Source organism: Dendropsophus ebraccatus, chromosome 11 (assembly GCF_027789765.1).
Source record: "Dendropsophus ebraccatus isolate aDenEbr1 chromosome 11, aDenEbr1.pat, whole genome shotgun sequence".
In the NCBI taxonomy this organism is placed as follows: domain Eukaryota; kingdom Metazoa; phylum Chordata; class Amphibia; order Anura; family Hylidae; genus Dendropsophus; species Dendropsophus ebraccatus.
Window position 1 is genome coordinate 13588820 of NC_091464.1, and position 15298 is coordinate 13604117.

Here is a 15298-nt window from a genome sequence, read left to right on the forward strand (position 1 = left end):
ATGAAGAAGTTGGATGCCACCCTAGGGAGACCGGGAAAACATCGATACAACCTATGGCCTATGGCTGTATCCATGGTTTCCCGAACTCTTTAGGGTTGTATCTAACGTCTTCAGCCACCGGTATGCAAATGCCGCACATTTGGATTTCATGCTCATCTCAACTCTGCAGGGTCCAATTTTCAGTTTTGAACCTGCTAAGCCACTATTTTATTATTCATGGAAGGAAGATGACCATTGTGAAATTCACAATAAAATAGTCCAAGGCAGAAGCAACAAAAAATAAGAAAGATCTTTATTCACATCACCCTGACACATATCGTAGCAAAATCTTTTTTACGCTTGTTTGAAAGTGCTTTCTTGGACTTTCTTTTTTGTGAATTTCTGAGGACTTTGGACCTACATTACGTTATTACTTTTGTGCACCTTCATTCTATGTATCAGGATCTCTGAAGTATGGAGTCCAAGACACACTGGCCTCTCTGCCTGTCAGTCATCCCTCTGAGCGCGCTGACAGGCAGAGAGCCGACGGGCTGCCCAGATGACTACCTGCCCGCCTCTGGCTGCCGCGTGTCTGGGGAATCGCTCAGCCCTTGCCAAACCCGAACATATTGTCAGTTCTGCACAACACTAATAAAAAGATTTCATACAAAGAAACCGCTGGTAATCTGAGATCACAGATTTAAAAGAAAAGTCCTGTGTAAAAGTTGTAAATGTCCTGTGTCATATGTAAATCCAACCTATGTAGGAATCACAGCAGTCCTCAGTAGCTAAGTAGTCCCGGCTAGCAGGGAACATACTGTGTAATCACACCTCGCTGGGAGCACGGCACATAGGAGCCAGTAGCGTCACAGAGGGGCCGTCCCTGAGCACCGACGCTCCCAGCGAGGTGCGATTACACGGGATGTTCCCCGCCATTCATGACCACTTCAGTGGCGTAACTAGAAATGGCTGGGCCCCATAGCAAACTTTTGATTGGGCCCCCTCCCGACTGACCACTAAGCTGTGAGGTGTAAAGAGACATTTGCAGATCCCGGGTGGCCTGCTTGGCTAACTCGTGCTGCAAATAACAGCAGCTCAGGGGGCCCAGTCTATTGCAGGAGCAGGCCACAGGGCCCCCGGATGCGGTGGGTTCCATAGCAGCTGCTATGGCTGCTACAGTGGTAGTTACACCTCTGGACCACTGAGGACTGCCCTGATGCCTACATACAGGGGCGTAGCTAATGTCTCTTGGGCCCTGGTGCAAGAGGTCAACTTGGGCCCCCCCCTTACCACATACTGACTAACACAACCGCTGCTACTGAATAAAATCCTCTGTACATAGACCAATATCACCTCATCCAGTCATATAGAGGTGGCCCCAGCTCTACACAGGCTCTATACACCATATACATTACAGTGCAAATATATCAGGTGACTCACAGGGGACGTCTTCTCTGATCGGAGTTCTTCCCTTTTCATCTTCTCCATCCGTCCTGGGCCATTATGAGAACTTTTTGGAGCCACGAATCCACAGAATCTGCCAGACAAACATATTAGGCTCCTCACACTGACACCATCCTCATCTCTCTACAAACTGCTCATCTGTATTGGCCCCTTTACACCCTCATTTAGTGGGTAGCCTGACTCTATGTGACTCCCTTATAGTACATATCCCCCTATTGTATACACCCCCTGTGTAGTCCACCTTATAGATGGCCCCCCAATGTTTCCCCCTTATAGATGGCCCCCTGTGTTGTCCCTATTATAGATGCCCCCCATGTTATCCCCCATATAGATTGCCCCCATGTTATCAACCATATAGATGCCCCCCATTTTATCCCCCTTACAGATGCCCCCCATGTTGCCCCTCCATCATCATACTACTACCCCTTTCATCCTCCTGCCCCTCCATCATCATACTACTACCCCTTTCATCCTCCTGCCCCTCCATCATCATACTACAACCACCTCCACCATAATACTACTACCCCTTCATCCTCCTGCCCTTTCATCATCATACCACTTCACCCCTCATCATCCTCTTGTTCCATCATCATCATACCACTACATCCTCATCATCCTCTTGTTCCTTCATCATCATACCACTACACCCCTCATCATCCTCTTGTTTCATCATCATCATACCACTACACCCCCCATCATCCTCTTGTTCCATCATCATCATACCACTACATCCTCATCATCTTCTTGTTCCATCATCATACCACTACACCCCTCATCATCCTCTTGTTCCTTCATAATCCTCTTGTTCCATCATCATACCACTACACCCCCCATCATCCTCTTGTTCCATCATCATCATACCACTACATCCTCATCACCCTCTTGTTCCTTCATCATACCACTACACCCCCCATCATCCTCTTGTTCCATCATCATCATACCACTACATCCTCATCATCCTCTTGTTCCTTCATCATCATACCACTACACCCCTCATCATCCTCTTGTTCCATCATCATGCCACTACATTCCCATTATCCTCTTGTTCCATCATCATCATCATACCACTACATCCTCATCATCTTCTTGTTCCATCATCATACCACTACACCCCTCATCATCCTCTTGTTCCATCATCATCATACCACTACACCCCCATCATCCTCTTGTTCCATCATCATCATCATACCACTACATCCTCATCATCTTCTTGTTCCATCATACCACTACACCCCTCATCATCCTCTTGTTCCATCATCATCATACCACTACACCCCCATCATCCTCTTGTTCCATCATCATCATCATACCACTACATCCTCATCATCTTCTTGTTCCATCATCATACCACTACACCCCTCATCATCTTCTTGTTCCATCATACCACTACACCCCTCATCATCCTCTTGTTCCATCATCATCATACCACTACACCCCCATCATCCTCTTGTTCCATCATCATACCACTACACCCCTCATCATCCTCTTGTTCCATCATCATCATACCACTACACCCCCATCATCCTCTTGTTCCATCATCATACCACTACACCCCTCATCATCCTCTTGTTCCATCATCATACCACTACACCCCCATCATCCTCTTGTTCCATCATCATCATGCCACTACACCCCTCATTATCCTCTTGTTCCTTCATCATCATCATCATCATACCACTACACCCCTCATCTTCCTCTTGTTCCATCATCATCATCATACTACTACACCCCCATCATCCTCTTGTTCCTTCATCATCATACCACTACACCCCTCATCATCCTCTTGTTCCATCATCATCATACCACTACACCCCCATCATCCTCTTGTTCCATCATCATACCACTACACCCCCATCATCCCCTTAAAAACAAAAAAATCTATACTCACCTGCATGATTTCTGTAGCCCCCAGGCCACACGCGCTGGCGGGCTTCCCCCGGCAGGAGGCGGGGCTTAGCGCGGAGGGGGCGGAGCTTCGCGGGACCTGTTTTTTTCTTAACGCGATGCTCCCTGCGCTGGAAGTACTTCCCCCCCCCCCCCCCCCCCCCCCCCGCCGCACACAGAGCTCCCTGGGGGCCGCAAGACAGCCGGGGGCCCCTGCCTCTTGTGATCGCAAGCAAAACATTGCTTGCGGTCACAAGAGGGAGTGGGAGGCGGGCAGTGGTAAGTGGGGGCCTCGCGGGCCCCCCCTTGGTAGCGGCCCGGTCGCGGCGGCGACCCCTGCGACCGCGGTCGCTACGCCACTGCCTACATAGGTATCATTTACATACAATGCAGGAGATTTACAAAGTGTGTTTTTGGGCCATATAAATAATGCTGATAAAGATTAGGTATATGGTTGGGAACAGTGCTGGGGGCCATATTGCGTTGTATTTTTAGCTGGAGGCACATTTTTCTAGTGATTGGTCTGCCTTACAGCAGCCACATTGGTGGTCACCATTGCTTGTTGTGAGTTATATATAGAGGTTACATTCCATGGCAGTCATGCCTGTGATAGTAATGAAGTGACACTTGGGAGGCGCCCCCTATAGAAAAGGACATGTAAGGTTGCTATGAGGCTCAGCAAGCGGGGACAATTTCAGGATCATTTATTGGTCACTTTCATGGATAGCTAATATCATATAATATTTATAAAGCACTTAAAGGAGTACTTCAGTAAAAAAAAAAAAAAAAACATTTTCTTTCAAATGAACTGGTTTCATAAAGTTCTAGTTATAGATTTGTAATTTACTTATATTTAAAAAAAATCTTGTCTTCAAGTACTTATCACCTGCTGTTTGTCCTGCAGGAAGTGGTGTTTTCTTTTCAGTCTAACACAGTGCTCTCTGCTGCCACCTCTGTCCATGTCAGGAACTGTCCAGAGCAGTAGCAAATTCTCATAGAAAACCTCTCCTGCTTTGAACAGTTCCTGATAGCAGCAGCTGATAAGTACTGGAAAACTGGAGATTTTTAAATAAAGGTACATTACAAATCTATATAACTTTCTGAAACCAGTTTATTTAAAAGAAAAAGATTTTTGCCGGAGTACCCCTTTAATTTACCAAAAATGACTCCTTACTAGAGATGAGTGCAGCTCGAGCATGCAGCATTGGGAGAAGTTGCATGCAGCCCTAAGGCAGCCTGGAAAACATGGTTTTGCTATGGCAGTGAAAATAATAAAGAAGCATACTCACCCAGCTTCTCCCCCGCTACAATTTTCCAAAATATCCAGTCTTCTGTTTTCCCTTTGCTCCTTTTTCCTTTGACTTTCCATGTGCACAGGAACCACTCCATCAGATTAATGGGCACGGCCTGTCACATAAGAAGAGAACTGGATGCTCTGGACAATGGCAGTGACAGGGGATCAGGCTGGGTAAAGGAATCGTGGGACAGGTAAGTATACATTACTGTCATGTACCCCGCAGCCCGGACAGCATGGCTAATAAATTTTTCCCGGACAATCACTTTAATACTGTCAGGAAGGCTGAACTCTATCTCACTGCTTCCGCTAGTATGTAAATAATTCATCCTGGTGCCATCTCCTCCCTAGGCTGCATATATACAACCAGCCGTTGCTGAAATGTAAAAATTAAACCTCAGACCAAGCCAGCTTCCTTCATTACTCCACAATACTGTTCTGATGCTGAAACGCCTATTGTAGGAACCCTCGTTGGCACATGCACACTGACCAGTCTATGCAGCAAGATGCCATGCACTGTACTGTACATGTCCTGACGCATTCCTATAACAGGTAGCATTAACATTTTCACAATTTTATACTATAGTGTAATGCACAGAATGAAAACAGCCGCATTGCTGCACCAGAATACGGAACATGAAGATATTACCAGGGAATGTGAAGCCTATTTCCTGCCATTTACAGTCATCCAATGCTGCTACTTTAGGGCTCACATGGAAAAAGATTTAGGCTAACAGTCGCAGTTTTGTGTTCTTAAAACCACAAAGTCTCACGGCCACGGCGGTCACATGATCTTTGTCTCCTGCAGGCGGGAGAGCACAGGCAGTGGGAGACAGAGTGGATTGCAGAGAGGAAAGTTTTATCCACTTCCTGGATGTCAATCAACAACCAGTGCGGCAGAACTGCACAGACACAGTAATACATTGTGTAGAGACCTCTGTATAGCTTTCAATTTATTTTTTGATAGAAATAATAATCTTCCCTATCTGGAGTTCCCCTTTAATGACTATTTTAGGTAAAAGTCCAGCTGGGCTCACACAATATTATTATTTTTTTTTACTAAATCCAGGAATGGAACGTTTCTAGTGAGAAACTATGATGAAATTATTTGCACCTTTTTCCATATAGTAAAAATAATACATACCAACCCAGTCTCACACTATCTATGTACCTACAGACAGTGGCGTAGCTATAGGGGTCGCAGGGGTCGCCATGGCGACCGGGCCCCTACGCCAGGGGGGCCCGCACGGCCCCCCTTGCCACTTCCTCCTGTGCTCCCCCAATCTGGCCCGGTCCCCCCCGTGCAGTTAAATGGCCGCGGCCGCCGGACCTCTTTAAGTTCAGTGAGCTTCCGGGATGCCGGCCCTGTCCGGAAGCTCACTGATACAGGACCGCGGCGCCCGGACTTCTCCTCGCTCCTCCTCGGCAGCTGACATGTGACGTCATCACGTCACATGGCAGCCGCCGTGCAGTAGAGAGGAGAAATCCGGGCGCCACGGTGCTGTATCAGTGAGCTTCCGGCCAGGGCCGGCATCCCGGAAGGTCACTGAAGAGAAGCTGCCAGGCCTGAGGGGGATCAAGGATCCAGGTGGTGAGTTTATTTTGTTTTTTTCATTTTTCACATAAATGTTGCAATGTGGGGGGCTGCACAAGGGGTCTATACTGGGGGGGGGGGGGGGGGCTGCACAAGGGGTTTTTACTGTGAGAGGGGGCTGCACAAGGGGTTTTTACTATGAGGGGGGCTGCACAAGGGGTTTTTACTATGAGGGGGGCTGCACAAGGGGGTTTTACTATGAGGGGGGCTGCACAAGGGGTTTTTACTATGAGGGGGGCTGCACAGGGGTCTATACAATGGGGGGGGCTGCACAGGGGGGTCTATACAATGGGGGGGTCTGCACAGGGGGTCTATACTGTCAGGGGGTTCTGCACAGGGGGTGTACACTATGAGGGGGGCTGCACAGGGGGTGTATACTATGAGGGGGGCTGCACAAGGGGTCTATACTATGGAAGGGGGCTACACAGGGGGTCTATACTATGAGAGGGTTACACAGGGGGTCTGTACTGTGGGGATCTACACAGGGGGTCTATACTGTGGGGGGCTACACAGGGGATCTATACTGTGGGGGGCTACACAGGGGGTCTATACTGTGGGGGGCTACACAGGGGATCTATACTGTGGGGGGCTACACAGGGGGTCTATACTGTGGGGGGGGCTACACAGGGGTCTATATCTACATTATCTGTACTCAGAGATATCCCTGTGTTATCAGTGGTGTTCCATAGGACTGCAGGTGACATCTACTTTATTATCTGTACTCAGAGATATCACTGTTATCTGTGGTGTTACATAGGACTGCAGGTGACTACTACATTATTTGTACTCAGAGATATCACTGTGTTATCTGTGGTGTTACATAGGACTGCAGGTGACATCTACTACATCGGTGATTTTCAACCAGTGTGCCGCGACACATGGTCGGGTGTGCCGCAGGGAAAGTTCCCCAAACTATGGTGCCCCTGTGAAACAGGAGAAAACAATGGGGGAGAGAAACCTGGGGATGGGGGAGAAACAGGGGAGAGAAGCAGGGGGGAGAGAAACATGGGGATGGGGGAGAGAAACAGCGGAGAGAAGCAGGGGGAGAGAAGTTTGGTGGAGAGAAGCAGGGGGGAGAGAAGTATGGTGGAGAGAAGCATGGGGGAGAGAAGCATGGGGGAGAAAAGCACAGGAGAGAAGCATGGGGAAGAGAAGCACAGGAGAGAAGCAGGGGGGAGAAGTATGGTGGAGAGAAGCACAGGAGAGAAGCACGGGGGAGAGAAGCACAGGAGAGAAGCATGGGGGAGAGAAGCACAGGAGAGAAGCATGGGGGAGAGAAGCACAGGAGAGAAGCAGGGGGGAAAAGTATGGTGGAGAGAAGCACAGGAGAGAAGTAGGAGGGAGAAGTATGGTGGAGAGAAGCACAGGAGAGAAGCACAGGGGGGAGAAGAAAACAGGCCCAGGTTTCACAGTGAGTGAGTATAAATACATTGAGAATCTATATTATTAACTATATGTATAATATGTACTGTTTTAGTGTCATTTTGTGCCATTTTGGTTGGTGGTGTGCCCCGGGATTTTTTAAGTATAAAAAGTGTGCCGCGGCTCAAAAAAGGTTGAAAATCACTGTACTACATTATGTGTACTCAGAGATATCACTGTGTTATCTGTGGTGTTACATAGGACTGCAGGTGACTACTACATTATGTGTACTCAGAGATACCACTGTGTTATCTGTGGTGTTACATAGGACTGCAGGTGACTACTACATTATCTGTACTCAGAGATATCACTGTGTTATCTGTGGTGTTACATAGGACTGCAGGTGACTACTACATTATCTGTACTCAGAGATATCACTGTGTTATCTGTGGTGTTACATAGGACTGCAGGGGACATCTACTACATTATCTGTACTCAGAGATATCACTGTGTTGTCTGTGGTGTTACATAGGACTGCAGGTGACATCAGGTGACTTCTCCAGGTTGCAGAAGTTCAAACTTCATCGTGCCCATCATATCCAACTGGCAGTTCATGATGAGAGTTGTAGTTATTCAGCTGGAGAGTCAAAGATTGGAATACAATGATTAGACAATGACACAGTACAGTCCATTAATTATAGGGGGCAGTAGTGCAGTACATGAGGTGGAGGCAGTGACAGGGCATTAGAACATGGTGGCACATTAGAGTAATTGGATATAACGTTAGATAGGACTTTGCCTGATCGGGTGAGATGGGGGGGGCCCCAAGCTAACATTTTGCACCAGGGCCCATCAGCCTTTAGCTACGCCCCTGGGTACAGAATCATACTCTCTTAGTGTAGCATATGTGGCCAGCCACGTTTACCTTGCACGTCGCTGCTGCTTGTGAAGAAGGTCATACAGTATTAATGTCTTTACAAACACAATGTACAATACAAGAAATAAATGCAAGAGATGTACAAGAGCACAGGAAGACTAGACTGTCATTCCGATTATTAGCGGATCCCTCCTAGTACACACAGTGATTCCAATAAGATCTTACATAACGGATATTTCTTGACGTTACACAACAACAGCACAAACTGTGCCTCATTTCATTCCAAGATCATTGGCATTTATAAGGTTTAGCAGCTAGAACAGAGCCCACTCTTGTGGCAAGGTTTAATTTGGATTTTAAAGAGGACCAGAGACTAAGGGCAACTGTAGCATGCTTGAGGCCGATCGTTCGGTGTTTGATTAGCAGTGGCTGAAGAAGTTGGATGCAGCCCTAGGGAGTCCTGGTGCAGCCTATGGTCTATGGTTGTATCCATGCTTTCCTGGACTCCCTAGGGCTGCATCCAACTTCTTCAGCCATTGCTAATCAAAGGCCGAACGATCGGCCTCAAGCATGCTGCAGTTGCCCTTAGTCTCTGGTCCTCTTTAAAATCCAAATTAAACCTTGCCACAAGAGTGGGCTGTGTTGCACTCGTCTCTAAAGAGGACCTGTCACTAGGTAAAAGTAACGTGGGGGTCTGATCTCAGGAATGGGGAGGGGGATTGCTAAGAGCATGAGGTGAGACTCTTGGTTCCAAAATAACACTGCTGGGGTAAGTGTAAGGCAAAAAAAAAAACAATACTTACCTACCCCCAGTTCCCCCTATCCCACAATGTTCCTGTCTTCTTTCTGTTTCCAAGACGAGATCTTGAAGCTTGGTCCTGCTTCAAATTATCTTCTTAGAAGTAGAAAGACAGGAGCATCAGGGGTTATCCAGGATTAGAAAAAGCACAGTTACTTTCTTGCAGAAACAGTGCCTCCCCTGTCCTCAGGTTGTAGGTGGTATTGCAATTTAGCTCCATTCTCTTCAATGGACCCGAGCTGCAAAACCACAAGAGTGGTGCTGTTTCTAGGAGAAGACGGACATGTTTTTTTTTAAACCTGGACAACCAACTTCATGTTGTAATGCAGTCTCATAACCTAAGACCTATACTTTCTATAGTACAAGTCAAACACAGGATGGACTGGAATATCACGCATGAACACCAAGGGTAGGTAAGTATAGCTTTCATCTATTATTTTTTCCAATTTTTATGTTTATATATATATATATATATATATATATATAGATATATACACAGTGTATATATACATACTTACATACATACATATATCCCCTCTACACCAAAAAAAGACATGCTGGATTAAAAAAACAAAAAAACAAAACAATGCTTTATTGACTATACCATAAATACATACATGAAGTTAATAATAGCTAGAGGATCAGCAATACAGACCCCGGAGGCCGGTGAGTAAATAAGTTGCAAATAAAAATGCTAAAAAATACCAGCGTAATCACATGTACACTGGGTAATGAAAATAAATACAAACAGTGATCCAGCCACAGTAGTCCTGGGAGGATCAGTAAGAGAGAAATCAGTATACAATATGTAAGATATATATATATATATATATATATATATATATATATATACACACATACATACATATATATATTTTTATAGTAGCCCTATATGACCCTATATACCCGACAGTTCTGCACTGTGTATGTAAATTGTAGCTTATGCACATTAGAAATAAACTAAAAGCTTCAAACATCCGTCCTGTATACAGTACCTGTAGCGTATAGTTGAGGGGGTCCTGTATACCTGTAGCGTATAGTTGAGGGGGTCCTGTATACCTGTAGTGTGTAGTTGTGGGGGTCTGTATACCTGTAGTGTATAGTGGAGGGGGTCCTGTATACCTGTAGTGTGTAGTTGAAGGGGCTGTATACCTGTAGTGTATAGTTGAGGGAGGTCCTGTATACCAGTAGTGTATAATTGGTGGGGGGGCTGTATAGCTGTATTGTATAGTTTGGGAATTACTGTATATCTGCAGTGTATAGCTGGTAGAGGTCCTGTATACCTGTACTGTATTAGTTGGGGGTTCTGTATACCTGTAATATATAGTTGGTGAAGGTGCTGTATACCTGTAATGTATAGTTGGTGGAGGACTTCTATACCTTTAGTTTATAGTTTGAGGGTCCTGGATACCTGTAATGTATAGTTGGTGGAGGTCTTGTATACCTGTAGTATATCATTCTGGGGTCCTGTATACATGTAGTGTATAGTTTGGGGGTCCTGTGTACCTGTAGTTTATAGTTGGTAGAGGTCTTGTATACTTGTAAAGTTTGGGGGTCCTGTATAGCTGTAGTATATACCTGAAGTATATAATTCGGGGGTCCTGTTTACCTATAGTGTATAGTTTTGGGGTCCTGTATACCTGTAGTGTATAATTTGGGGTCCTGTATACCTGTAGTATCTAGTTGATGGAGGTTCTGTATACCTGTAGTGTATACTTTTGGGGTCCTGTATACCTGTAGTGCATAGTTGGTGGAGATCCTGTATACCTGTAGTGTATAGTTTTGGGTCCTGTATACCTGTAGTATATAGTTGGTGCGGGTGCTGTATACCTGTAGTATATAGTTGGTGGAGGTCCTGTATACCTGTAGTGTATAGTTTGGGGTCCTGTATACCTGTAGTATATAGTCGGTGGAGGTCCTGTATACCTGTAGTATAGAGTTGGTGGAGGTCCTGTATACCTGTAGCGTATAGTTTGGGGTCCTGTATACTTGTAGTATATAGGTGGTGGAGGTCCTGTGCACCTGTAGTGTATAGTTTTGGGGTCTTGTATACCTGTAGTGTCCTGTATATCTGCAGGGTCGTATTTACCATTAGGCACTTGTGGTCTGCCTAAAGCAGCACCTTGCATGGAGGCAGCACCAGGGAGCAGGGGGAAGGAAACAACTTTTAATTTTTTTTTTATTTTTCTAGTCTTCCACCTCCTGTTCAGACTTGCCAGAAAATCTAGTGTCTTTTCGAAGGGGGGTATGGTAGTATTGGTCAGGTCTGGTGTGGTACTGTTATCCAGTCACGGTATGGTGGTATTGGTCAGGTCTGGTATGGTGGTGTTATCCAGTCACAGTGTGGTGGTATTGGTCAGGTCTGGTGTGGCAATGTTATTAAGTCACAGTATGGTGGTATTGGTCAGGTCTGGTATGACAGTGTTATCCAGCACAGGATGGCGGTATTGGTCAGGTCTGGTATGGCGGTGTTATCCAGTCACAGTGTAGCGGTATTGGTCAGGTCTGGTATGGCAGTGTTATCCAGTCACAGTGTGGTGGTATTGGTCAGGTCTGATATGATGGTGTTATCCAGTCACAGTATGGCGGTATTGGTCAGGTGTGGTTCGGCGGTGTTATCCAGTCACAGTGTGGTGGTATTGGTCAGGTGTGGTATGGCAGTGTTAGCCAGTCACAGTAGTGGTGGTTTTCTAGTCTTCCACCGCCTGTTCAGACTTGCCAGAAAATCTAGTGTCTTTTCGAAGGGGGGTATGGTAGTATTGGTCAGGTCTGGTGTGGTAGTGTTATCCAGTCACAGTATGGTGGTATTGGTCAGGTCTGGAGTGGCAGTGTTATCCAGTCACAGTATGGTAGTATTGGTCAGGTGTGGTATGGCAGTGTTATCCAGTCACAGTATGGTGGTATTGGTCAGGTCTGGTGGTGTTATCCAGTCACAGTATGGTGGTATTGGTCAGGTGTGGTATGGCAGTGTTATCCAGTCACAGTATGGTGGTATTGGTCAGGTCTGGCGGTGTTATCCAGTCACAGTGTAGCGGTATTGGTCAGGTCTGGTATGGCGGTGTTATCCAGTCACAGTATGGCAGTATTGGTCAGGTCTGGTATGGCTGTGTTATCCAGTCACAGTGTGGCGGTATTGGTCAGGTCTGATATGGCGGTGTTATCCAGTCACAGTATGGCGGTATTGGTCAGGTCTGATATGGTGGTGTTTAACCCCTTAAGGTCAAAGCCTATTTTTGTTTTTGCGCTTTTACTTATTCCATTTTAAGTTTAAAAGTCCATAGCGCTTGCATTTTTTCACCTAGAGACGTATATGAGCGCTTATGTTTTGCGAAACCAATTGTACTTTGCAATGACAGGCATTATTTTTCCATAACATATGCTGCGAAACCGGAACCGGATCATTTGCGGTCAAATTGAAAAAAAAAACTAATTTGTTTTGATTTCGGGGAGTTTTGCATTTACGCCGTCCGTCCTATGGTAAAACTGACTTGTTATGCATGTTCCTCAAGTCGTTACGATTACTATGATATATAATATGTATAACTTATATTGTATCGGATGGCCTGTAAAAAATTCAAACCATTGTTAACAAATATACGTTCCTTAAAATCGCTCCATTCCCAGGCTTATAGCGCTTTTATCCTTTGGTCTATGGGGCTGTGTGAGGTGTCAGTTTTTGCGCCATGATGTGATCTTTCTATCGGTACCTTGATTGCGCATATATGACTTTTTGATCGTTTTTTATTACATTTTTTCTGGATTTGATGCGACCAAAAATGCGCAATTTTGCACTTTGGAATTTTTTTGCGCTGACGCCGTTTACCGTGTGAGATCAGGAATGTGATTAATTAATAGTTCGGCCGATTACGCACGCGGCGATACTAAATATGTTTATTTATTTATTAATTTATATTTATAAAATGGGAAAAGGGGGGTGATTTGGACTTTTATTAGGGGAGGGGATTTTTTATTAATAAAAACACTTTTTTACTTTTTTTTTTACTGTAACTAGAAGCCCCCCTGGGGGACTTGTATATAGACAGCACTGATCTCTCATAGAGATCAATGCTGTGTATATACACAGCAAAGATCGATTAGATCGGTCATAGATTACTATGGCCTGCTGCAGGCCATAGCAATCTATTGCCGAGCCGGGATCAGCGTCATTCCGACGCTAAGGCCCGGCACGGGCAGAAGAACGGATCTCCCCCCCGCGATCGCATCGCGGGGGGGAGATCCGTCCCACTAGACACCAGGGCAGTGTGAACACAGCATCTAAGTGCAGCTGTCATGTTTGACAGCTGCACTTAGAGGCTTAATTAGCCGGCGCGGCAACGGGACCCGCGCCGGCTAATAGAGGCACTGCCCGGCTGCACGTGTCAGCCGGGACCAGCGCCGTTCAGAGCGGGGTCCCGGCGGGACCCCGCTCTGAACACCCCGAGCGGCACCATGACGTATCAGATACGTCATGGGTCGCTAAGGCTAGGTTCACACTGCGTTTTCAGCATCCGTTTAACGCATCCGTTTTTTGCAAAAAACGCATGAAAAACGGATTGCAAAAACGGATTCATTTGTGTGCATCCGTTTTTTCATTGACTTCCATTATAAAAAAAAACGGATCCGTTTTTTTTGGCGGACCAAAAAATGTTGCTGACCCTATTTTTCTGGACGTTAAAAAAAACGGATCCGTTAAACGGATGCTGAAAACGCAGTGTGAACCTAGCCTAAGGGGTTAAAAGGGGTCTACCAGTTATTACTGTGGATGTTGTGAGGCAGCTTCCCTAGCAACCACAACTCCCTGTGAAAATGAAAGCAGTAATCCTATTGGTTGCTAAGGCTCCAACTGCCTTGTCTGCTGGCAAGCTGCTGCAGCTAATCACCTGTGTTTGCAGTGAGATTTTCCCATTCATCTCTATGGGGCGGTCTTCCCCCTCCCCCACATCTGGCGGGGACAGGACCTTCGCTAAAACCTTCCCGGGCACCCATGTATCTGTGGGCCAATTTTGGGGTCAAACGGTTCAGGCGTTTGGAAGTCTATATGGGACAGACAGATTTTCATTTTTATGATATAGAATATATATATATATATATATATATATATATATATATATATATAATACTATATCAGGCCCAGAACAAGAGAGGTATCAGGCCCAGAACAAGAGAGGTTCCAAATATACCCAACACACATTTCATGTTGCCGCTTTGTTAAGGGTGATAAAAAGACTAACATGGTCTTATCTGAAATACTGCTAACCCCCTTATTCCTCCACAGGTGCTCACAATACTCCCTATTACTAAGCTACGATGAACAACCCCCCTCACCTAAACTTCTGCCGGAAGTGAGGTTCTGGTATGTGACCCCATAGATGATGTGATTGGTTAAGTCACAGATATACTTATTGGAATGGTTATATTAATGCAGCATCGTGAACCCATTACTATTAGTTAAATGTTACTGAATATGTTTGTGTAGAAAAATCATCCTACTGTCACCCCACCTTACTCTCACTTCATTACATGAGTGGACAGTGTCACCTGGGCGGAGCTTCACGAGTCCTGCACTCACTGACTGTAGACTTGCTTTTTCACTTTGTTAGTCTTCATACAGGGAGGAAAACAGGTGGAATAGGTGCAGGCGTGTGGCCTGGAGAAAGGCCGGATCAGGTCTGAACCCTTCTTCCGGCCAGGTCAACTTGCCGGAAGAAGGGTTCAGATCTGAAACAGGCTGTCACCAGGCTACACGCCTGCACCTATTCCCCTCTCTGTCCAATAAAGTGAAGCAGAAAGTCTACATCGTTGAGTGCAGGACTCGTTCCATTTTACTGAATTCTGTGTTTCTCTCCTTTGCACCACCGTAAATATCTGCTAGTATGCGGTCTCCTCATTCTACGTTTTCACATCCGTCGACGCATCTCGGACAATGTTAATTGGCTGTGTCTATTGTATTGTTGATTCCCGTTAATATACCTCTAGTGAGGAACATTTCACAGAATTCCCCTCCACTCAGGATTTTCCAATTCATACAAAAGATACAAAAAGCAC